At 45.7% G+C, this 26,124-nt stretch overlaps 1 protein-coding gene across 2 annotated transcripts in view; it reads right to left on the bottom strand.

The window, feature by feature from the left end:
- Positions 1–26,124, bottom strand: part of ARMH3 (armadillo like helical domain containing 3) — a 772,183-nt gene that overhangs the window by 164,451 nt on the left and 581,608 nt on the right. The gene's annotated exons all lie outside the window — the stretch shown is intronic.

Below are 26,124 nucleotides of genomic sequence, written 5' to 3'. Positions count from 1 at the left end.
AAGCACACCACAATTAATCACCATGAAGAAAATGCAAATAAATGTTCTGCATTGTTATAGAGCAATTTAGTGTGGCAAGCAATTAAGAAATTAAATGCTAAGCAAAATGCATGCATTGCACTTTCAGGATACATCATTTATCATCTTTAATTTGTATAAATTGCCCTAAGTTCTTTTTATACAGTGTTTTACAGAGGAGCTTTTATAGAACATTGTAGAAAGCTTGATTTTCAACAAATAGAACAAGCATTGGCATAGCCAATAGGTCTCGCCTTTGGGACCTTATAAGTGTTTAGCCACACAACATTTGATGCTGTTGCACCAAGGATATTGTGCTGCATAACTAAATACTTAAGGCCCCAAAGGCGAGACCTATTGGCTATGCCAATGCTTGTTTTTCTTGGTGCACTAATGACATCGCCATAGATTTCTTGTCTTTTTTTTCTGTACACAGGAGCACAAAAGGGCTGGCAGCCCTATAGTTATATTATTTTATGTTGTATTATAAAATAAGTCCTCTTTAGTTCTGAGCACCATTTGATATTTCTTCTGACATGAACAAAACAGACCCCTATTTGAGCATTTCAGTTGGAGCAAAATTATAATTCTACAGCATCCTGTCCCAGAATAAATACATTTCGTAAGAATATACCATCTGATGCAAACCCTCTCACAGCTTTGATACCATTAAACTCTTAATCCTGGCATGTGCGCTGATCTAGCTCTTCTGGATTAAGCTAGCCAAAAGCCACCATAACACACCACCTTTAGGAATCACGCAAAGGATCAGCTCACAGAGAAACTGATTATCGTTTCCTGAACACAGTGCCATATGAAATCCCAATACTAGTTTCCACTAAAACGAAATGACTAATACAATAACTAAATGCGTTAATTTATCATGGGATTTATATGAATGGTTGACCTACGTCATGACGTTACAAAAAATAAACTTAGAAGAGTTTAATTTTTCATCATGGTGAGTTTAATTTGCTTGTTTCATTCTTACACCAGAACATATGAAGCCTTAAAACCCTCACCATGTGGTACAGTCCAGCAATATTCCTTGCAGAGAAAGATCAAACTACACTTGGTTGTTAAATAAATCTAAAAATCCCTCAGGAGAACTGTTAAAAGTATCTCCCGCAGTAAACCAGAAACCACTGAGCATGCAGTGCAGTGAATCACAAACATGACCTGCACCGTTTATTAAGCTGCAAAATTAGCAAAGCTTGTAATGGCATTAAACTAAATCTTCTATACTTACCCCCAAAAAGAGACAGATCTGACAGATAAACCACAAATTCCTCCTGAATTCTCACCAACACCCTTCCTCTTAGAAACAGCTAAAACCATACTCTTAAATGTATGAATTGGGACTTCGCCAGCAAGGTTCAGAAAGGAATGCTGCTCTCTGAAGCTCTTGTCCACGTCTCAGGCTCTTCACCATGGCTTCTGGCACAGTACTAGGGTGATCAGGTATTTTGGCCAGGTTAGCATTATGCTTTTGTAGGTGGTGATGCAGACTTAGAGGGAAAGCCAAAAAAGGCACACAATGTTGTGACTTATGTGTGTATATTTTTTTCAGTTATTTGATTTATTTCCTTGGGGGTCAGCGTGGAATCAGACAGGCTGGCGGATATGACACAGCTGCTGCCCAGGTAGTAAAGGATCAGGGATTGAACTGTGGTTATAAAGCCTGAATCAGGGAGAAGGTCTCTAAACTGCTCAGAAGTGAGCGCTGGAATAAAACTACAAGGGTTTGGCTTGTATTTTGAAGGAGAAGTTACATTTGATAATGAGCACAATTGATCTAGCCGCTAAAGAATTATGGTGTGCATTAGTCCAGCTTCATGTAAAAACAAGCATTTGCAATGCAATAGGTCTTGCATTTACGCGAGTTTAAGCTATTGCCATTGTAAATGACAAAGCCTTTTATTTATGTTTTAAAAACCAGAACATAAATAAAAGGCATTGTCATTTTCATTGCCAATAGCTCAAACTCGCGTACATGCGAGACCTATGGCATTGCAAATTCTTGTTTTACCTGTATGTTCATTTGTCTTCATAACCCCCTCGGGCTAACACTGCCTCATGTAAGGCGATTCCCCGCCCTGGTGGTACATACCTCCTTTCCATGGTCCTGAAGGGCTGGTCACAACATCTCCTTCATCAAGAGCACGTTCCATTTTATAACACCCAGTCCCCTCACCCGCACACAGCCTCTGTGAGGCTCTGTTATTCCCCATTCTTTCTACGTAGCATGCTAAATGTTCTTGTGTTCAAGTGTCTGGCCTATCCTTCCCTTTTCAATAGCTTGCCTTGATCGTCGCCTTCTGGGAGCTGCCTCCCCCAGCCTCTGGCAAATGCAAAGTGTCATTTCATGCCCCCTTGGGCTAATGAGGTGGGGGCGGTGTAGGTCCAACGCAAGCAAGAAATAAATGGGCCCCGACTGCTATTTGGGCTGGCAGTGAAATACAGCAATTATCAGGGTTGGGGGATGTCCCCAGGTCCCGGTGTACAGTGTTAAGCGTTATGTAAAATGAAGTTATTATTAGAAGTCTGACTTTTCACCTTCACGAGCCCCCTGGTTGGCCTGACAGTGCACTTCCACTTTTGTGTTGTGTGTACAAGAGAAGGTGGTTGCGGCCTTGTATTACACTTTCCTGTATCTGCCCATTTGATGTATTTGTTTGTCGAGATCCCGCACGGGCCCTTGTTAAACATTTATCTGTCATTTACAGCAGGGGTGGGGCCTGCGACTTCTTGGAAACACTGAGCATATCCCATGTCAATCAGAGAGACCCAAAGAAAGCAGGGGGCGGGGTGCAGGGAGAGGCGGGAGGTAGGCCGAAGGAGCGGGAGGTGGGCTGAGGGGAGCTGGGAGGAAGACACTCAAGGAGGGAGAGTGAAGAGAGCAGGAGAGAGAAGCCAGGTGGAAAGGAGACAGAACGGAGGGTTGGGAAGGCGCCAAGCACTGGGGAGAGAGCACAGCAGAGGGAGAAAGAAATCAGAGGAAAAGAGGGAGGGGAGGGTAAACAGCATGAGAAAGAGTCAGATCATGAAGCTGCGAGTGACGGTGAGAGGGCGAATAAAACTAGAAGGGAGACACGGTCGGAGTTTAAATGTAGTAAGGACTGGAGAGAAGAAAAACAGATGGAGTGCGATGGTGTGGCTGATGGTATGAGGGAAAGAAGCGGACAGAAAGAGAAAGTGGATACGTATAAGAGGAAGAACAGAAGGACGGATCTGCAACATCAAGGATAAAAGTTGAGGTGCAGAAAGTAGCGAGAGCAGCACGAACATAGTACAAACAATGCCCCCCTGGCTTGTGTATAGTAAACAGTTTCACAAGCAGCACACATTGACAAAGCACTCTTGCCTAGACAATCAGGATGCAGAGAGGGGCATTTTGCCTACTTAGACCTACAGGGCCCACTTAGACCTACAGGACATTTTGGTTTGATCCCACTCTTCAGACCCTCTACTTTTTGTATGGAACAGCTGTGATAGCTATTATAAAGCTGAACGATCTGCAGATAGAAGTAGCCATCAGAAAATATGCTATTTATCTTTGATAAAGCTCTAGACATCTGCACATCTTAAAAAGATCCCAAGTTAGTTTTTAGCACTGTCATCTGCATCAGTGTGCAGAAGAAGGATCATACAAAAACTGACATCAGCACGCAGAGGTGGTGCATTTATGTCACTCCATCACATCACTCAGGCATGTCACTAATATTCTCCAGTTAGATGCGTCAACTTGAAAGGGACATTCTTAATATTGCTTTACCACATTAACATTTTATGTGATGGCACTACTCCACCGGGGACCTCTGATCTCCACCTCATTCTGGTGATGTTAGAAGGTGGTTCTGACCATCTGAGCCGCCTGGATTTTTCGCTTTTTGAACACCAAATTTTACAGTGGGAGAGCCTCATAAGTTGGGACTCACCCACAGTGAACTCATGATGAAAGACTGCATGTGGATTTTACCGGTGTCCCACTGGTGAGAGTAGGCCGCTGCGTTGCAGCTGGATTAAGGGTCACCGGCTGGTTACATGCAGACACGTGTGTACATGTGTGTGCACATGTGTTGGGGCTGCGCGGGGGAGATTCCTGGCATGCACAGCCCAGGAGCAGGTACAGATAGAATGGTGTGGCAGGAATTATGCAGAGTTGGGTGGTGACATGGAATTGGCTTTATACTGTGCGAAGACATGTAAGGGAAAGTCAGTGTGCTTTACTGGTTTCACCGAAGGAACACTTCATTATTCTCCTATGAAGATGTGGACCACATGGGGTAGTTTCACTTCCCTAGGGCCTACAAATTCCAAACACGCTCCAACGTACACTGTAAGTTGTGTGAGAGGAAGTATTCTGCTGAGTCCAAAGCCATAGCTATACTGCTTATGGGTCATCCAGAAATGTCATATTCCTCTGACTCCACTTATAACCAGAGCCTGGCTGGGTGCGACCGTAACAAGCTGGATTAATGACCTTCCTCCCCAAGCTGTAGCATCAGAGGGCTAGCCCTTCACTGCAAACATTCCAAGGACAAAGGTCTCCTCTCCAAGAGGGAGAGAACGTGGGTGGAGCTGCAGGTTATCAATCAGCAGCCATCATCTGGTGCCAGGTACCAAGCTGCTCTGGAGAGAAGGCAGCAAGGGGGAAGAGGGTTTTTCAGAGACCACGTGGCATGAGACCCTTGGACGACGACATTTTTAACTATGCCAGAGGCCTGGGCAGGAAGGAGGGAGCAGGGGCATAGAGGTGATGTGTCGTTGCAGGATAGAGCAGCTGAGCCTTCCTGCCAGCCCCCTCCAAATTCTTTTAAAAGGTCTTGGACAGGAGGAGGAGCTCTCTCTGGGGTGCGGTCTGCTTAGGAAGACTGGTGCTGGAGCCTGGCGCCATGGGCAGTTGGAAGGAAGAACCCTCTGACTGTCCCAGGACCCTGAATTGCTCTAAAAGGGGAGTCCAGGACCAGTGTGCAGGAGCCTGGGCCTCTGCGCAAGGAGAAGCGAGGCCTAGGAGGAGAGCCAGGAGAAAGGCTGGCGCAGGTAGCCAGTGAAGACCGCTCCCTGCTGAGTTCACCCTCCTAGAGACCAGGAGGGTGAAAGAAAGTGCTCCCAGTGGCTGGGGCCCACCACCAGGAGCAAGAAGAGGCCAAGCTGGCGAGAAATGCCCCCCAGAAGGTAGGCAACCTTTGACCTCTGGCCAGACCAACAACGAAGCATGTGGGGCTCCGCTGCCAGTCTCAGTTGTGCCCCTGGGGTGGGTCAGGCCCAGGGGCTGCCCCAAGTAGTCAAGTCTGGGAGCGCCCTCACACTACCCGTGAAATTGCCCCAACCGGGGTGCCAGGAGCCCACCCTGGCCCCCGAAGACACCAGTGGTGGTGGACGTGGTGGTGGAGGACGTGGTGTTGTAGGACGTGGTGTTGTAGGACGTGGTGTTTGAGGACATGGTGTTGGAGGACGTGGTGGTGGAGGACGTGGTGGTGGAGGACGTGGTGGTGGAGGACGTGGTGGTGGAGGACGTGGTGGTGGAGGACGTGGTGGTGGTGGACATGGTGGTAGACATGGTGGTGGACGTGGTGGTGGTGGACGTGGTGGACATGGTGGTGGTGGTGGACGTGGTGGTGGTGGACATGGTGGTGGGCATTGTGGTGGTGGTAGTGGACATGGTGGTGGTGAAAGTGGTGGACGTGGTGGTGGTGGACGTGGTGGTGGTGGTTTTGGTGGACATGGTGGTGGTGGACATAGTGGTGGTGGACATGGTGGTGGTGGTGGACGTGTTGTTGGTGGACGTGGTGGTGGTGGATGTGGTGGTGGATGTGGTGGTGGATGTGGTGGTGGTGGACGTGGTGGTGGACGTGGTGGTGGACGTGGTGGTGGACATGGTGGTGGACATGGTGGTGGTGGACATGGTGGTGGTGGACATGGTGGTGGAGGACGTGGTGGTGGTGGTGGATGTGGTGGTGGTGGATGTGGTGGTGGTGGATGTGGTGGTGGTGGATGTGGTGGTGGTGGATGTGGTGGTGTTGGTGGACATGGTGGTGGTGGAAGACATGGTGGTGGTGGACGTGGTGGTGGTTGAAATGGTGGTGGTGGACATGGTGGTGGATGTGGTGCTGGTGGAAGTGGTGGTGGACGTGGTGGACATGGTGGTGGACGTGGTGGTGGTGGACGTTGTGGTGGACGTGGTGGTGGTGGACGTGGATGTGGTGGTGGACATGTTGGATGTGGTGGTGGATGTGGTGGTGGATGTGGTAGTGGTGGACGTGGTGGTGGTGGACGTGGTGGGGGGGACGTGTTGGTGGGGGACATAGTGGTGGTGGTGGTGGACATGGTGGTGGATGTGGTGGTGGACGTGGTGGTGGTGGATATGGTGGTGGTGGACGTGGTAGTGGTGGACGTGGTGGTGGTGGACGTGGGGGTGGTGGGCGTGGCAGTGGTGGCCGTGGTGGTGGTGGACATGGTGGTGGACGTGGTGGTGGACGTGGTGGTGGTAGTGGTGGATGTGGTGGACGTGGTGGTGGTGGACGTGGGGGTGGTGGACATGGTGGTGGACGTGGTGGTGGTGGATATGGTGGTGGTGGACGTGGTGGATGTGGTGGACGTGGTGGTGGTGGACGTGGGCGTGGTGGTGGTGGGCGTGGCAGTGGTGGCAGTGGTGACCGTGGTGGTGGTGGACATGGTGGTGGACGTGGTGGTGGTGGATATGGTGGTGGTGGACGTGGTAGTGGTGGACGTGGTGGTGGTGGACGTGGGGGTGGTGGTGAACATGGTGGTGGTGGACATGGTGGCGATGGACGTGGTGGTGGTGGATGTGGTGGAGGTGGTGGTGGACGTAGTGGTGGTGGATGTGGTAGTGATGGTGGACGTGGTGGTGGTGGACGTGGTGAAAGATAGTGAGAAAGGTAAAAGCAAACCACAGAGTGAACGATAAAAACAAAGAAAGCAAGATAGAGCAGGAGGGAAGAAGTGATGAGAAAACTGTCACAGTAAAAGTAAAAACACAAAGTAAATGATAGCCGTGCACGAGTGAATAACTAATGCTATTATTTTGAAGCACACACGTGCTTGTCACAGTAAAAGCAAAACACAGAGTAAATGATAGCCGTGCATGAGTGAATAACTAATGCTGCCATTTTAAAGCACACGCGTGCTTGTCACAGTAAAAGCAAAACACACTGCTGGCACTGCAATCGTGTGTTTGCTGGCCCAGGAGTGGTACGTGCGCGCACATTTGGCTCTTTTTTGATGCACATACTCATGCTTGTGGGCGCGCCCCTGCTCGCTCCCGCAAGGTGGATGCCGCCACAAGCACGAGTATGTGCTTCCAAAAAGAACAGAGCGACGGCTAAAGGTCCTTCTATGCAGCGCATGTGCGCTGCGTAGGCAGCGCATGCGCGCTGTGTAGGCGAGACCTAAAAAGTAAAAATGGTGTTGTCTAAAGGTGACAGCCATCTGTTTATAAAGAAAACAGTTAAGTGAAAAAATGACCGGTCGCAAAAATAAATTTAGAAAAAGGACAAAATAATAGGAGAGCTTAAAAAAGGAACGTGCAAAATGCCCACTCCCAGTCCAAGCGTGTCATAGTAGGCTGAAGAGAGCTGACACACTGCCCCAAGATGTATGCCGTACAGTGTGGAAACAAAATGCAAATAATTCGTGAACAGTCCTATGCATAGAGGGGGTGATTTCAAGCTACTGAATGCATTTATCTACTTATGCATATATTTCTATTTTTTATTTTCATTTTGGAAACCGAGAGGCTGGCAAAACAGAGAGAGCTGTCTTTTAGTCAGACCCGCACGTGGCAACGACACGCAGCACTGCCTTCTCTCCATCACTGCACGTGCCTTCTGTGGGACGAATCAATTATACTGTATGTTATTTCTCTTCTGACCTGCCCTCAAGTGAGAAAACGGAGCAGAAAATACCCCCAAAACTGTTCTCCAGAGCAGGCGCATCTGCGAAGCAGAAATGGAATGAGCGGAGTGCGGTTTCCAAACGGAAGGTATATAACGTATAAAGGATTTATGGAAGACTGTCCCTTTGACAAGAAAAACTGTCAAAGAGAAGCGTTTAAGGATGTAGCATGCACTCTGTATGACTGACTTGTTTATGTTAATCCTCCCTAAAATACCTGAATAAAATAAAACGAGGCACCAGTGCGATGGGGAACCCTACGAAACGAAGACAACGATGCTATGCATTGCTAGAGAATGTTGTAGTAAGACTAAACCACCTAAAACAATCGTGTGCTAGTGACTAAATCACTTAACAAAAACTAAATTAAACAGACACCAATTACCAGAACTCCCTACTGTGTTTACTGCGTGTACACTATCAGATTCCTGGAGCGAATCTATAATCAGGGGCAGTAAATCAAATCATTTATCAGAAGCCCAATACCAGACACAGCACGAACATGCAGGAAACAGGCTGCCGGGGTCCAGACTTCAAAACACATTTAATTACACTAGCAATGCCCTCCGATGTTCATGAATCGGAATTCTAAAATGTGATACTTTTAATTTTGCTAATCAAAAACAATTTAAATAACACTGAATGAACAGGACACATTTGACAATTAATCTTCCAACGATACATTTGAGCGCATTACTAATCAGACATTACTTAAAAGAATAATTCTTCAGATGTCCAAATGCTATAATTAGGGCTTTTATGAAAAAGACAAGTTACAAATGTAATCAAATGCGACTCAGTCACATTTTCTCATTATTCAAACAATCAGTTTATTACATTAATGCGGAAATGTGGCTTTATCGGAATGAAAACATTGAAGAGGGAGCATTCTGTGCTCTCCAATGGACACTTCAGGCTGCTACTCCTTGCATAATAATGCAGTGAGTTACTGGTTTGGAAAATAGGTTTCGTGGCGTCGCACCTAGAGACTTTAGAAAGGATTAAACTCTTCTTGTCCTCATAGGCTCCCACATTTACTCGGTGGGGAGGGTGGCAGAGGAGTCAAAAGATGAAAAGACGGTACTGCCTGTCTATGTGGTAAAGGCCGGATCTATAAACACAAAGCGGTCACAAGTGGCGCGCTCTGGTTGCTGGTGCAGTGGTTAGGGTATGACCAGTATTCTCGAGATAAATAATTCAAGCAACAAATTAATGACGCTGCACTCCCTGGGGCTCCATTTACCAAATTGATTTACTAAAACTCAGCAATACACCAAATGCCACCAACGCGCTTCAACCATTCCGGTCTTGATCACGGCAGCTGAATCTGTGTTTAATTACGATGTTAGTGCTCATGCCTTTTATCCCCTAATCGGCATGTACTTGTGGTCCTTGTACTTTCCCACCTTGATGTATGTGCTGGGTTAACCAATTATTCTTCGTTCTAAGGCGTGCACATAGTTTGTAAATAGCAAATACTTCAAGGTGGGATAGTAAAACGGACCACAAGTACCACCATGCCCATTAGGATATAAAAGGCATGAGCACTAAGATCGCAATTTAACACTGACTCAGCTGCAGTGATCAAGACCGGAATGGTTGAATGGAAGTGACGTTTTGCTGATTTGTATTGAATCAGTTTGGTAAATGGTGCCCCTAGGAGTGCAGAGTCATAAATTTGTTGCCTGAAAAAAAAAAAAAAAAATATATATATATATATATATATATATATATATCAAATCACACCGTCAGTCAGTAAGCTTCACGCCATAGACGGAGACGGACCACAAATAGGTGCCAAAAGTGCGTAGTTTATTCGCCTGTACGGTCTTGACGCGTTTCGGTTCGAAAAGAACCTTGATCACATGACAGGGGTACAGAGTAACCTTACGTTATTTAAAGTGACAGTGCAATAAGGCAAGCATAAACATAGTAAAAAGACTGTGCATAGCCGACGGCTACTTGCAACAAATCTTAATAACAGATATTATAAATCACTGATCGAATCATCATCTTGCTGAACAAATATAGATACATGTCACAACAATAGATATTATGAATAATAACAATTCTTTCGTTTCAGCAACATTCAGTTGTGTGACAATATTGAGAGTCTTAAACCTTTATGTTTCGCTTCCACACTGTAGTGCAATTTAACAGTAAGGTGCAAGGAAAGTGTCATAGTGAATAAAGTGCAAGTGCTAAAAAGTATAAATGTGTATATATGTATGATCGGATACATATGTTCTTAGATTTCCTAAGGTTTCATCTCATATTCCATAAATTCATTAGGTTTTAGTTAGAGTATATAAGTATTCATGTTGTTATTGCGTATATGTATAATACATTTATCAAAACATTTTTCTTATGCTGAACATAAGCATAGTCTATAATCAAAATATTATCATCTATGGGAAATCACAGTGTTGATATGTTGTAGAGGTGCATAATATGAATGATCTATCATAATAATAAATATTAATAATAAATAACATGGTATAATAGTTAATCATTTAAAATCTAATAAATTAGTTGTATTAAATATCCTAAAATTCCAATGTTATAAAATTAAATATCATAAAAACAATTCTGATAAAAGTCATTATATATATTGTATGCAATGTTGTACTCTACATATAAATGATTGTAAACATGGTGTTATTCTTATAATTGTGGACATTTTAATATGTCTATACAATACTGTGTTACCCGCAACTACTGAGAAATATAAAGGCAGTAACTTTGTGTTTGGGAGGAGACTTGTAAAGACAGGTTCCTAGATTGAAAATGTCTTTGTGTATATTGCCAATTAATATCTTTTAAATTATTAGAACGATTGAATATTTCTTTTTCTAAAGGCAAGAGTACAAGTCCTCCGTGATATTCAAACCATTGCGATGTTTGGTATCCAGCTCGAGGATATAATGCGTTTCCAATCGTCTAAGGGCACTCTCTCTGTTGCCGCCTCGTCTGCTAGGTGGTATAGCGTCAATGATAAAATATTTAAGTTCTTTGTTATCCGATGAGTGGTACTCTTTGAAGTGGCGTGCAACAGGGTACGTATTATCTTGGTTGTTAATTGCCCTGAGATGTTGCAAAATACGCTTATGGGCAGGAAGTTTGGTACTGCCCACATGACAGATTGCAAGGACAAGTAAGTACATAAATTGCGTGATCGGTTTTACATGTCAGCAATTTACGTATAACCCGTTTTTTGTCGCTGAAAGGGGTTTTGTATTCTGACATATTGACGCCTTGTTGGCATGCCTTGCACGTTTTGCAACGAAAAAAACCCTAATGTTGAGAGAGCCAACTAGAGTTTTCGATTGTTTCTGGATTAGTTGAGACTAATCGGTCTCTCATGGACGGGCCTCTGCTGTATGTTACCAACACTCTAGATGGTAGTTCAGGTCCAATAATTGGATCATTTAATACCAATGGCCAATTCTTCTGTAGAATTGCTTTGATTTGTTTGTGTTGGCTACTATATTGTAGGACAACTCTCAATGTATTAAGTTTAGCTGTTATATTCTCAGTGTCTGATGTAGTGTGGTTCTCAACTATGTACTTGTTCTTTTCCTTGAGTAATTCAGCTCTCGATTGAAGCATAGATTTGTTAATTGCGGCTTCAATAATTGTGTGGGAATATCCTCTCGCCAAAAATCTCAATCTACTTTCTTCCTGGGCATGTTGCAAATCAGTATCATTACTGTGGAGTCTTCTCATCCGCAGCATCTCACCATATGGAATACTGTTGATGAGGTGCTGCGGATGTGCGCTCCTTGCATGGAGAGTCGAATTCCCTGAGGTAGGTTTCCTGAAGAGTTTTGTCTCTATTCTATTTTGGTTGATATATATCTCAGTGTCAAGGAAGGTTACAGACTTCTCACTAATAGTGGCAGTGAAGTGTAGATTAAGATCATTGTTATTGATGTCTGCTACAAATTGAAAAGCCGACTCTTTAGTTCCTCTCCATATAACAAACAAATCATCGATATATCGGAGCCATGATATCACTCCCTTGTTCTTTTGCAGTAGTTGGTTGAGGACCAGCTCCTCCCATCTGCCCATGTGGAGACATGCGTAGCTTGGGGAGAAGCTGGCCCCCATAGCCACACCTCTGATCTGCTGATACAAAACATTATTAAGCATAAATATGTTATTGTTAAGACAGAACCTTATCATATCAATTAGCATTTTATGATGTCTCTCACAATGATCTTGTTCTTTGTTCAAAAAATGTTCGATTGCTGTAGTACCATCTTCATGTCTTATACTAGTGTATAGTGAGGACACATCCAATGCCATCATGATGTAGGTTTGATCCCATTCAATGTTTTGTAGTTTGTTGAGAAAATCACTGGTATCACGTATATAGGAAGGTAGTGATTTTACATGGGGCTGGAGAAAATGATCAACGTATTGAGATGTGTGTTCAAGCAAGCTGTTACGCGCTGAAATAATAGGTCGCCCCGGGGGCTTCACAGGATCCTTATGTGTTTTAGGAATAAAGTAAATCGATGGTATTACTGGATGTTCATTTCTTAGAAATTTGTATTCCTGGGAAGTTATTAGGTCCTGTTTAAGCCATAGGTGTAGCATCTGTTGGTATTGTGCATATATCGTTTTCAAGTTGGTACTACTAATTCTTGTGTAGCACTCCCTGTCATTCAGTTGCACATACGCCTCTTTGTTATATTCAATTTTACTCCAGATCACTATATTTCCTCCTTTATCAGAGTTTCGTATGATTATGGCTTTATTTTCTTTAAGTTTGTCAATGAGCTCATTGTATCTTTTGTCTTGCCATAGATATTTGTTTTTTTGTCCTTGAATTTTATAGTTTAGTTTCTTGATTTGCTCAGTTACCAGTTCATGAAAAACATCAATGGAATCTCTTAACATGATAGGGTTAAAAGTAGATTTAGGTTTAAAGTTCGTTCTGTGTTTTACTGTTTTATTGGGGGGGGGGTAGATATCTCATGGCTCACGTAGGTTCTTGTGTTGCCTCTATTTCTGATACGTTCTGTTTTATATATATATATATATATATATATATAGATATATATAGATATATAGATATATACATACACCAAACTCCCTCACAGGTAAGAAAGAGTGCGGCACAGCTCCGGGGTCAATCCAAGCGGCTTTATTATTTTTCTTGCGCGTGGTTAAAAGGTCCATGCAAAACGCTTAGGCAGACGCGTTTCAGCTCAGTGTAGCTTCCTTCACTGCCTCGTTAATGGGTCCTCATTTTCCCTGGGGGTCTGCTGGTATTAGGATGTTTATATGACCACTCCCAGTATATTGATTAGTTGCCCCTCCTCCGCCTTAAAGTCAAACAGGCACCTCGCACACCTCGATACAATACAGCGGCATGCTGGTACTTGCAGTCATATTGTGGATGTCCATTCAGTAATTGGGCAATCCAAAGCACCATGTGATGCCCCAATCCATGTTGGCCGATGACCGCTATACCGCCACCGATGCCTGGACGAGTTAAAGTCACTTGTTTGTCCCCTTGTCAGGCAATGAATATTGCCTCCTCTTTCCCCAGGCTGAAGTGATGCCAAATAGCAATAACAACACCAGGGGGGGGTGACGTGTTGCAGTATATGCATTCACCAAAGTTTGCAGGCTTCCCACGTAGCTCCTGAACAAGAGGGCGTACCGCTAGCCAGAGCCCACTTTCTGGCAAAACATGAAACACCAAACTCCCTCACAGGTAAGAAAGAGTGCGGCACAGCTCCGGGGCCAATCAAAGTGTCTTTATTATTTTTCTTGCGCGTGGTTAATAGGTCCATGCAAAACGCTTAGGCAGACGCGTTTCAGCTCAGTGTAGCTTTCTTCAGTGCCTTGTTTTAATGGCTCCTCATTTTCCCTGGGGGTCAGCTGGTATTAGGATGTTTATGTGACCACTCCCAGTATGTTGATTACTTGCCCCTCCTCCGCCTTAAAGTCAAACAGGCACCTCGCGCACCTCGATACAATACAGCGGCATGCTGGTACTTGCAGTCATATTGTGGCTGTCCATTCAGTAATTGGGCAATCCAAAGCACCATGTGATGCCCCAATCCATGTCGGCTCATGACCGCTATACCGCCACCGATGCCTGGACGAGTTAAAGTCACTTGTTTGTCCCCTTGTCAGGCAATGAATATTGCCTCCTCTTTCCCCAGGCTGAAGTGATGCCAAATAGCAATAACAACACCAGGGGGGTGACGTGTTGCAGTCTATGCATTCACCAAAGTTTGCAGGCTTCCCACGTATCTCCTGAACAAGAGGGCGTACCGCTAGCCAGAGCCCACTTTCTGGCAAAACATGAAACACCAAACTCCCTCACAGGTAAGAAAGAGTGCGGCACAGCTCCGGGGCCAATCAAAGTGTCTTTATTATTTTTCTTGCGCGTGGTTAATAGGTCCATGCAAAACGCTTAGGCAGACGCGTTTCAGCTCAGTGTAGCTTTCTTCAGTGCCTCGTTTTAATGGCTCCTCATTTTCCCTGGGGGTCAGCTGGTATTAGGATGTTTATGTGACCACTCCCTGTATGTTGATTACTTGCCCCTCCTCCGCCTTAAAGTCAAACAGGCACCTCGCGCACCTCGATACAATACAGCGGCATGCTGGTACTTGCAGTCATATTGTGGCTGTCCATTCAGTAATTGGGCAATCCAAAGCACCATGTGATGCCCCAATCCATGTCGGCTCATGACCGCTATACCGCCACCGATGCCTGGACGAGTTAAAGTCACTTGTTTGTCCCCTTGTCAGGCAATGAATATTGCCTCCTCTTTCCCCAGGCTGAAGTGATGCCAAATAGCAATAACAACACCAGGGGGGTGACGTGTTGCAGTCTATGCATTCACCAAAGTTTGCAGGCTCCCACGTAGCTCCTGAACAAGAGGGCGTACCGCTAGCCAGAGCCCACTTTCTGGCAAAACATGAAACACCAAACTCCCTCACAGGTAAGAAAGAGTGCGGCACAGCTCCGAGGTCAATCCAAGCGGCTTTATTATTTTTCTTGAGCGTGGTTAAAAGGTCCATGCAAAACGCTTAGGCAGAAGCGTTTCAGCTCAGTATATATATCTTTCTATATATATATATATATATATATAAACACACACATCTATATATATAAAAAATGTAAATTTGATACTTGTATAGCGCACTACTCACCCGCAAGGGTCTCAAGGCGCTTGTACGTATACCGCTGTGTAACCCATCCTGGCTTTCCCTGTGAGGTGTCCACTCCTGGGCACCCCCAAGGTGGAGGCCAGGCATCCTTAGCGTTGTGGGGGCCGTTGTGGAGATTAAGGAAGCTATTGCCCAGAGTTGCAGAGTGGGACTCCATGATTGGAATAGGCACCGAGGCGAGAATTATCCGGTCCGTGGAATTTTTGAGCCCAAGACCCGCCGAGGCGGGGAATTGAACCCTGGTCCCGGGCTAGACCTCTGCATCAGGGTCTGCCGCTCTAATCATTGAGCGACCGCCAGTAGATAATATATATATATATATATATATATATATATATATATATATATATATATTATATTATCTACTGGCGGTCGCCAGTAGATAGTTATAGTTACAACCTAGTTTCCATAGAAAATCTCAAAATTCTATTTTGAATAACTTTGGCGCCGGTTGACGACTCCTCACGAAATTTTCAAAACTAATGGGGCGCTCCGCTCAGCTCCTACCCTGAAAGTCTCGGGGTGATTCGTCAAGCGGGGGCCGAGAAAAAAGGGGGGTCCCAAAACGCGTTTTCCCCATGTTATTTTCCATAGGACCTTTAGACACAGCTACAGCCCGAACGGCTGAACAGAATTACGTGAAATTTGGCAGAGAGGTAGCCATAAGGTCAAGGAAGTGCCTTTTGCAGGTCTGGTGTAAATCTGTTCAGTATTTCCTGAGAAAATAGCATTTAAAAGCATATCAATATCTATGTGCGCGCACCCTGCCGTGCGCGAGCGCAATTCTGATTGGTTGTTAGATGTCGGTAAACATTCGAATCGGTCGAAACCAGGAAGAGTCGGCCGCCATTTTGTCTCTCGCAGTCTGAGGGGGTGAAAAAAAAAGGTGGAGAACGTGAAAAGGGGGCAGAGAGGACAGTTCCTGACCCCCTAGCCTTGGTCAGGGGGTCACAGAAGGACCCCCAAGGGAGAAAAAAACATTTTTTTTTTTATTTTTAAATCGCGAGGTGCGCGCACCCTGCGCGCACTGCGAACCGTGGGTGCTCGGTGCGCTCAGCGCACCGAGCGCCCACAGCGCGCGCACGGTGCGCAAAGCGCACCGTGCGCGCAGGGTGCGCGCACCGCGCGATTTAAAAAATAATAATAATAATTCACGGTGCGCGCACGGTGAAAAACCTGAAAAAATAAAAAATTCATAAATACATAACTTAGCAATTAAAAAACCGTACAAATTCACTGAAAAAACCATAGGTTTCACACACGTTATAGTTACGAATTAGCATTTAAAAAACCTTGCAAATTCACTTAAAAAACCATAGGTTTCACACATGTTATAGTTAGCTGGACATTTCACTCGTAAAAAACCAATGAAATTCCACCGTTATAGTTACTGCAGGCAACTATAACTCACACGACCGCAATCCTCTGCTGATGACGTCAGATATTACATCACTGATGACATATGTGTCTTTATGAAAAATAAATATTTGTAATATATGTATAGCTAAAGATTAATGGAAGAAGACATGGGTAAATAAGTGTCTAAATACAGTGATGTAATATCTGACGTCATCAGCAGAGGATTGCGGTCGCGTAGAGTGACAAAAACCATCTAAATAAATACACGCTGAGATAATTCTGTGGCCATGGCATCGTTTCTTGTGAAATCGTCGTAACGATTGTGTTGGATATATATATATAGATATATATATATATATATATATATATATATATCTACTGGCGGTCGCCAGTAGATAGTTATAGTTAGGACCTATTTTCCATAGGAAATCCGCAACATTCTATTGGGAATAACTTTGGCGCCGGTTGACGAATCTTCGCGAAATTTTCCAAACTTTTGGCCAGCTCCGCTCCGCTCCTACCCTGAAAGTTTCGTGGTGATTCATCATGCGGGGGCCGAGAAAAAAAGGGGGTCCCAAAACACGTTTTCCCCATGCAATTTCCCATAGGATCTGTTGTCGTAGCTACAGCCCGAACCGCTGAACGGAATGACACCAAATTTGGCAAAGAGGTAGTCCTCAGTTCAGACTCGAGCCTTTTGCATAAATGGTGTGAATCCGTTCAGTAGTTCCTGAGAAAATTAGAGTTAAAAGTACATAAATATCTACGGCCAGGGAGGATCTGCGGACCCTACACGCACCGTAAGCGCACCCTCCCCGAACCGAGCGCGCACCCTCCCGATCGCGCGCTGAATGCTAATTGGCTGTCGAGTGTCTCTCTACATTCGAAACCAGGAACAGTTGGCGGCCATTTTCTGCCTCGGTAGAAGCGAGGCTGAAGAAGCAAGGGGAATAAGTGTGTAAAACATATAAAGGGGGCAGAGTGGAAATACTCTGACCCTCTAGAGGTGCTTAGGGGGTCCCAGAAGGACCCCCTGGGGCCCCTTTTTGAAAAAAACAAAAAACTGCGAAATACGCGCAGGGTGCGCGCATCCTATCGCGTTGGGTGCACGGTTCCTCTCGCGTTGGGTGCGCGGATCCAAAAACATGGAAAAAATATATATAAAATAAAGTTTTGAACATATAGTTAAAAAAATATTTTGAAAAATATAAAAAAATATGTTTGAAAAACCCATTAAGTTCAAATAATAATTTTTAGTTTTTAAAAGAATTGGAAAAAAAAGTTTAAAAAATGGTGCAAATAAAGTATTTGAAAAAAAATGTAATTAATGAAAATGACACACTGAATTTGAAAAATATACAAATCCAATCAAAATCATTAAACATGATATCTTTAGAGATAAATTATAGATAGGAATTAGCATTTAAAAAACCTTTGAAATTCACTGAAAAAACCATAGGTTTCATGCACGTTATAGTTAGGAATTGGCATTTAAAAAACCTTTGAAATTCACTGCAAAAAACAAAGGTTTCAGGGGCGTTATAGTTTGCTGGACATTTCCCTCGTACAAAACCCTAGAAATTCCCCTGTTATAGTTAGTTCAGCTAATTATAACTCGCGCCCCCGCAATGCACTGCTGATGAAGTCACATATTACATCACTCATTACATGGTCAGTGACATCACTGATGACATCATCCAGTGAGTATGTGTTTCTGTACAGTTTTAATATGTTTAATATATATAGGGAAAGATCTGTTGAAGAATGAGTGGGTGTACAAGTGTGTTAATGGATGATTTTCTAGGTGCGTAACTGACTCTATAAGTGAGTCATTAAATGTATCTTACTGCAGACTAGTGACTAAACTGTGTGAATGTCTGTATGTGTCTGTGTGTAGGTGTATAAGTGGCTGCATGGTTTTGTGAATAGCTATATGAGTGTCTATATGGGTTATTGATTGGTTGTCTGAGTATCTGTATGGGTGCCTGAGTGTTTGTGTGGGTAGGGTGTGTGTGACTCTATGCATAGATGTGTGAGTGGGTGATTCTATGGGTGCATGGTTTTAAGAGTGCATCTGTGATGGACTGTATGGTTGGGTGAGTGTATGTATGGGTGTGTTAGGGATTGAATGTATATCTCAGTGGTACATGTGTGACTAACTACATATGTGAAAGGCAGTATATATGTGTGTAAGAGTATATAAGTGGGTATATGTGAGAGTGTGTGATTGTGAGAGTGGCTGTATGGATGAGTGTGTGCTTGTATCAATGATTGTATAAGAGCGTAAGAATGTGGTACTATTTTTATGAGTAAGTGAACTTGAATGTGTTTAACTGTATAGGTGAGTAAATTGGACTGTGTTTAATTACCTGCACGACTGACTAGGTGTGTCAGTACCTCAAAGGATGATTGGCGGTGTGTGAGTGCCTATATAGGTGTATAAATGCATATGATAGTCTTCTACGGAGTGACTGTAAGTATGAGTGACTGTACAGGTGAGTGAGTGGAGGTGTATGAAGACCTAAGAGTTAATGAGTGGGTATGTAGTTATTGCTATTGGAGTATCTATGGTTTTCAAAATGGCCGTCTGAAATTTTGAGTCGGTGTATCAAAGGTTATATTAGGGTGTGAGAAGATGCACTAATTTATCACATGGATGATTAGTATACTAGGTGTACTACTAATGACTGATACTACTTCTAACATAAATTATGTGAGTGGCTGTGTGTATCCATGTGTGAGTGGTGTTTAAGTGGCTGTATGGGTGTGTGAGTGTATAAGTGGGTGAGTGAGTAACTGTGTGGGTGAGTGAGTGAGTGGCTGTGTGAGTGGTTGCATGGGTGAGTGAGTGGGTGAGTGGGTGCGTGTCTGAATGGCTGTGTGAGTGAGTAGCTTGGTTTGTAAGTGGCTCTTTGAGTGTGTTTGGTTAAGTGAGTTGGTGTGTGAGTGGCTGCATTGGAGAATAAGAGTCTGTGTGAATGACTATGGGTAAGTAAGCGGATGTGAGTGATTGTATGTATGTGTGAATGGGTATGTAAGTGGTTGTGTGGGTGTGTGAGTAGTTGTATTGGTGAGTGAGTAAGTGGCTGTTTTGATGTGATTTTATATGGGTGCATGGGTAGGTGTGTGAGAGGCTGTATAGGTGAATAAGTGGGTGTGTAGTAGCTCTAAGGGTGAGTGTGTGACTGTGAGTGGCTGTATGAGTGAGTGGTTGTGTGAGTGTCTCTATGAAAGAGTTAGTGGTTGTGTGAGAGCTTGTATGGGTCTGTGAATGGGAATGTGAGTGGGTGTGTGGGTGAATGAATGAGTGGATGTATGAGACGTATGGGGGTGTGAGTGGGTGTGTGAGTGGTTCTGATTATGATGTCATCAGTGATGTCATTTGAGATGTCAGCAGTGATGTCATAAGTAATGTTACTGACCATGTCATGAGTGACGCAATATATGAGGTCATAAGCAGTGCATTATGGGGGCGTAAGTTCTAGTTAGCACAGGTAACTATAACTGCTGAATTTCTATGATTTTGTATGAGTGAAATCTGAGCCTAACTATAATGTCCCTTTAACACTCACACACACAACCGCTCACTCATACAGCCACACACACAACCTCTCACTCACCCATATAGCTACTCACACAACCACTCCCTCACTCACACAGCCACACACTTACTCATATGGCTTGTCACACACTCACTTACTCACCCATACAGCTTCTCATCACACAGCCACTCACTCACCCATACAGCCACTCACAGAATCACTTACATACACATTCACACATCCATAGAACCACTCACTCACCCATACAGCCACTCACACAGACACTCACTTTCCAATTCAGCCACTCAAACAGCCCCTCTCGCAGAGTGAGTGGGTGGGTGTCTGAGTGGCTGTATGGGTGTGTGAGTTGGTGTGTAAGCAGCTGTATGGATCTATCATTGGGTGTGAGAGTGGCTGTACAGCTCTGTCAGTGGCTGTATGGGTCTGTGAATGGGTTTGTGAGTGGATTTCTGGGTGTGACTGGTTGTATAGGTGTGTGAGTGAGTGGTTGTATGGGTGCGCAAGTGGTTGTATGGGTGTGCGGGTGGTTGTACAGGTGTGTGAGTAGGTGCCTGAGTAGCTGCATGGATGTGTGAGTTGTTGTATGAGTGTATGAGTGGTTCTATGGGTGTGACAGTGGGTGTGTGAGTGGCTGATTGGGTGTGTGAGTGGTTGTGTGGGTGGTTGTTTGGGTGTGTGAGTGGGTGTGTGACTGGATGCATAAGTAGTATGGATGTGTGAGGGATTGTATGAATCTGTGAGTGGTTGTGTGGGTGTATGAGTGGTTCTATGGATGATTTAATCAGTGATGTCATTTGAGATGTCATCAGTGATGTCACTGACCATGTCATGAGTGATGTATTATGTGAAGTCATTGCGGGGGCCTAAGTTATAGTTAGCTCAGGTAACTATAACTGCTGAACGTCTATGGTTTTGTGCATGTGAAATCTGAGCCTAACTATAACGTCCCTGTAACATTTGTTTTTTTCTGTGGAGAAAGGGAGTAGCACGCACGCGCGCTATTCTGCGGAATTTGTCATCCTTAGCGCTGCTGTAATTTTAAACATTTGCTTTTCGCATTTTGCATTTTTAAATTGTACTTACTCTGTTTTTAGGACGTTCTTTGTGTGTCCTCTCACTTGCACCCTAAACTGGGCCCCCCACCGCGCTTTTCGCGGAGTTATGCCACTTTACTCTTAGGCTTCGTGTTTGGCGCCGGGCGCCATCTTGGGGGTGGTGTGGAGCGAGTCTGCCACTTGTGGGAGCGCTCTAGCGCTCTTCTGTAACACAGGTGAGCCCTACTTAAGGCGAGCCAGGTAGTAGTCCGACCTGGAGAAAGGGAGTAGCACGCACGCGCGCTATTCTGCGGAATTTGTCATCCTTAGCGCTGCTGTAATTTTAAACATTTGCTTTTCGCATTTTGCATTTTTAAATTGTACTTACTCTGTTTTTAGGACGTTCTTTGTGTGTCCTCTCACTTGCACCCTAAACTGGGCCCCCCACCGCGCTTTTCGCGGAGTTATGCCACTTTACTCTTAGGCTTCGTGTTTGGCGCCGGGCGCCATCTTGGGGGTGGTGTGGAGCGAGTCTGCCACTTGTGGGAGCGCTCTAGCGCTCTTCTGTAACACAGGTGAGCCCTACTTAAAGCTCGCCTCCTGCGCGCAGCGGTGACGCGCAGCGGGAGCGCCGGATTCTCGCCGGAGTCAAGCCAGAGTCCTGCCCGTCTGCGTCCGTCAGCGTCTCGGAAGCGGTCGGTGCGGCGGGTGGGACCCTGGCATCAGGGATGTGTCCCCCTGGGACCCCCGTTTTGCGCTATTCACCTGGCGAACTTCGCTCATTCGTCCCACATGGTCAAGGCTGTCGTATTGTATTTCCTGGTCGTCACCACGGGAAATCCCGCTGCCCGGCCTGTGGCTGGCGCCCGATTCGCTCGTTCTCTTCACGGCCGAGCACCAACAGCTCTAGTATGGGCTTCAGGTGCATGCTGCTGAACACCAGGTCAGCTTGCAAACATGCGCAGGACATTTATGAGCTTCTCGATGTTGATAAACCACTATGCCTCATGCTTACTGAGACATGGTGGGGCGACTCTTCTAACCCTGACGTTGTCCTGGCAATCCCACCTGATTACAACATCTTCAGAAAGGATAGAGCCAACGGAAGGGGAGGTGGAGTAGCTCTAGTGGTCCGGAAAGGAACTCCTTGTGAGATCCTGCCAGCTATCGACATCTGTGGCTCGGAAACCCTAGCCTTTTCTATCACGCTGTCGCCCCACCAATCCTTTAAGGGACTGCTTGTATATAGACCGCCTGGCTCTCCCGGCACCTTCTTTGAAGAGCTGGATATGGGGCTGGTGGCGCTGGCCCTGAAAGCCGAACATTTTATTGTAGCGGGCGATTTCAACTTCCGGATGGATGATTCATCCGACCCGGCGGCCGCTAAACTTTCGGAGGCGCTGACCCCGCTGGGGCTCATCCCATACTTTCAGGAGCCTACGCATGTGAAGGGGCATACCCTTGACCAGGTCTTTTCGTCTGTCCCTCTCGAGGATATTGAGATCACTCCTGTCTTATGGTCTGACCACTTCCTCGCTAAATTTGTGATCAAGGGCATAGTTAAATCTGTGCCGATCCCGGTACATCAACAGGGTCGTGTCTACAGGGCTTTCCATCGTGTCACCCCAGAGATGCTGGCCCAGGCAGCTGAGGCTCATCCTTGCTCTCTCTCAGGTGATCTAGACAAGGATCTGCAGACCATACAAGACTGGCTATTGGATAGGCTTAACGATCTTGCCCCAGAAGTAACATCCCGCCCGACATCGAAACGGGTCTCTGCGCCTTGGTTTACCGCTGCACTGTCGGCTACGCGGCAGCAGTGCAAGGTAGCCGAAAGAGCCTGGCGGGCACAATATGACCCTGCTGCCAAGGTGGCATACAAAACGGTGGTTAAGGCTTACCACCGGGATATCCGTGTGGAAAAAAAAGCTTATCTAGCCAGGAGAATTGATGCGGCTTCCAACTCTGCGAAGGAGATTTTCTCCATTGTGAGAGAATTCACCTCACCCTGGTCTAACACCTCGGACCAAAAACCATCAGGCAGCTGGGCCACGGACCTTGCGGACTTCTTCACGTGCAAGATCAAACGTATTCAGGAGTCATTCCAGGTACCAGTATCTGCGGGCCAGACTGAACCTGACACCACCATACTGCCACAGGCCGGGCCAGGGGCGACGTTGAGTGTATTTCCTTCTATCTCTGCTCCGGACTCCCTGGCTCTTATGGGCAATTTAAAATCAGGTTCTCCTCTCGACCCATGCCCTGCTAAGTTTTTGGCGAAAGTTGCGGAGGTGATCAACCCGTTGGCCAATCCGCTCTTAAATCTTTCGCTGAGGCTTGGGGTGGTTCCGCAGGCCTGGAAGCAGGCGATGGTGATTCCATTGCTTAAAAAATCTGGTCTAGATCCGAAGGCCCCGGCTAATTATAGGCCCATCTCTCTGTTGCCGGCCCTCACGAAGATTCTGGAAAAGCACGTCCAAGGCGTGCTCTCCAACTTTCTTGAATCTAATGAGATCCTGCACGCCTCCCAATCAGGCTTTCGTCCCCATCTCAGTACCGAGACTGCGCTCCTGGAGGTCTCGGAAACCATTAAAGAGGTTCTGGACTCTGGGGGCAAAGTCATGCTGGTGATGCTAGATCTGTCGGCGGCGTTCGACACCGTTCCCCATGATGGTCTTCTCGTTAGACTTTTCGAGATTGGTCTACGGGGGACGGTGTTCGACTGGTTTTCCTCTTTCCTAGCCGGCCGCCGGCAGTCGATCTGGGCCCCGCCGGATTCCGCCGTGATGCCGCCTCTGGGAGTCGGGGTCCCTCAGGGCTCTATTTTGAGCCCGACCCTCTTTAACATCATTATGACCCCATTGGCGGCGTTGGTGGAGTCGCATGGTGCCCAGATCGTATCCTATGCGGACGACACCCAGCTCCTCTTCTCTTGTAAGAGAGGAGGCGACTTTGATGGGGAGAGCATTCGGGATTGCCTTGGGGCTGTTTTTCACTGGTTCCATCTAAACAGCCTTAAGTGCAATTCCGACAAGTCCGAAGTACTGTTCTTTGGGTGCGATACAGAGCCAGATTGGCAGACCTGGTGGCCACGGGATATGTTCCCTCCGTCCTGCTCCTCTCAGGTTGCTAAGAATCTGGGGGTGAAGATGGATAACAGGCTTACCTTGAAATCCCAGATCCTGGGGGTGTCGGGCATCTGCTTTGGCATCCTCAGGATGCTGCGGAGGTTTCTTCCTCTGTTATCCGTGGATCACAGGGCGCTGACTGTCCAGGCTCTGATTGGGTCCAGGTTGGATTACTCTAATGTTCTCTACCTGGGCCTCCCAGAGTATTTATTGCAGCGGCTTCAAGTGGTACAGAATGCCGCTGCAAGGGCAATCTTTGGCCTTAGCAGGCGCTCAAGGGCCTCGGGCCTGTTAGCAACTTTACACTGGCTTCCCATCCGTAAGAGGATTGCCTTTAAGGCGCTGACCTTGGCTTACAAAGCTCTCCATAAGGAGGGAGCCAAGTACCTCCAAAAAAGACTGTTTTTTTACCATCCAACCAGGTCTCTGAGGTCGGAAGCCCTGCATCTTGCTGTTGTCCCCCGGGTACAGAAAGCGCGCCTTGGAGGCCGCTCTTTTGGACTGCTGGCTTCTCAGCTGTGGAACTCTTTACCACTGGCTCTGCGGGGAGTCACCAGCCTATTAGCTTTTAGGAAAGGCCTTAAAACTTGGCTGTTCACTCAGTAGCCGGCCCTCCGTGAATTCTTTGGCCCATTCTTCGGTTAGTTTTATCAGGTGTTATGTTTGCTATGTTGCAGTATTGTCTCTTTCTCCATTAAAGCGCCGGGACACTCTTTTTGAGTAGCCGTGCGCTATAGAAATAAATGAATAACATAACATAACATAACATATATTGTTTTTTAAAGTTGAATCAATTATATTTAACATTGTTTCCCATGTAGTGCTATTTTAAGTAAAAACATCAAAAAGTTGACAAAGGAATGCTGGTAATTAGTCTAACCACGGTCAACCACTCAGGGCACCATAACAACCCATCATTTTTTTGGCCACCATGTAACCTCAGGTTAGACCCAGCCAAATTCAAATCAGCCTTGGTCCTGCTCCAACAACAGTTTTGAACTAGTTGGACTCTTCAGTTGGCTGCGGCTTGGTTCGTACGGCATAGTGAGGACAGAAACCATGTATTTGCATAACCTTGGCCACATAGGACGTTACATCAGATACACAAAAGGTGATAGGCTGAATGATTGCAAACAGCCTAACCAATGGCAATCAATTGGGGTAGCATTCAAACCCATCATTGTTTTGCCCAATGTGCTAACACAGATAAGACCCATACAAGTGTAAATCAGACTTGGTCCAGCTCCAATAGAAGGTCTAGCCCAAACTGCTAAGCCAGATCCTCTTTGAACCAAAACCCAAACAATCCACAACTGGTTTCGGCCTAGCTGGACCTCTTCCAGTCAGGTGCAACTTGGTTCCAGTGGTACAGTAAGCATTTGTGTCACATCAGGGCATACCCTTGCCACATAGGCTGTTACATCAAACACACAAAAGGTGATGGGAGGAATGCTTGCAAATAGTCTAAATAGTGGCAGTCCTTCAGGGTAGCTTTGAAAAGCATCATTTTTGTGCCTGCTGTGACACCTCAGATTAAACCAAGCCAAGACTGTTCCCATGATGAGCAGGGTCAGTACTGATTTGCATTATGTAAGCCTCTATCTAGAGCGGCACAGTGGGTGAAAAACAGTGGGTTGGAATACTCTACCCAGAGTGACTGCAAGTGGTTGGACTGTATGCAAACATTCCTTCATCACCTTTTGTGTGTTCTGCGTTAATTTAGGTCCAGGCCTCCTTAAAGTTCTATGAGAAAGTGTTGCAGTACTAGTAAGTGGCCGTGTGTGGTGCTCGACTTAATCCAAGGCTGAGCTAGAGTACATTTACGGCTTCTTTGTCGGCTGTAGTAACTTTAGATGTATAGTTTTTGATTTCCATTTCCCTTTGTAAACCCCTCCCATTTTGTAGCAGA

The sequence above is a fragment of the Triturus cristatus genome, chromosome 1_2 (genome assembly GCF_964204655.1).
Source record: "Triturus cristatus chromosome 1_2, aTriCri1.1, whole genome shotgun sequence".
Lineage (NCBI taxonomy): Eukaryota > Metazoa > Chordata > Amphibia > Caudata > Salamandridae > Triturus > Triturus cristatus.
This window is presented reverse-complemented; position numbering and strand designations above follow the sequence as displayed.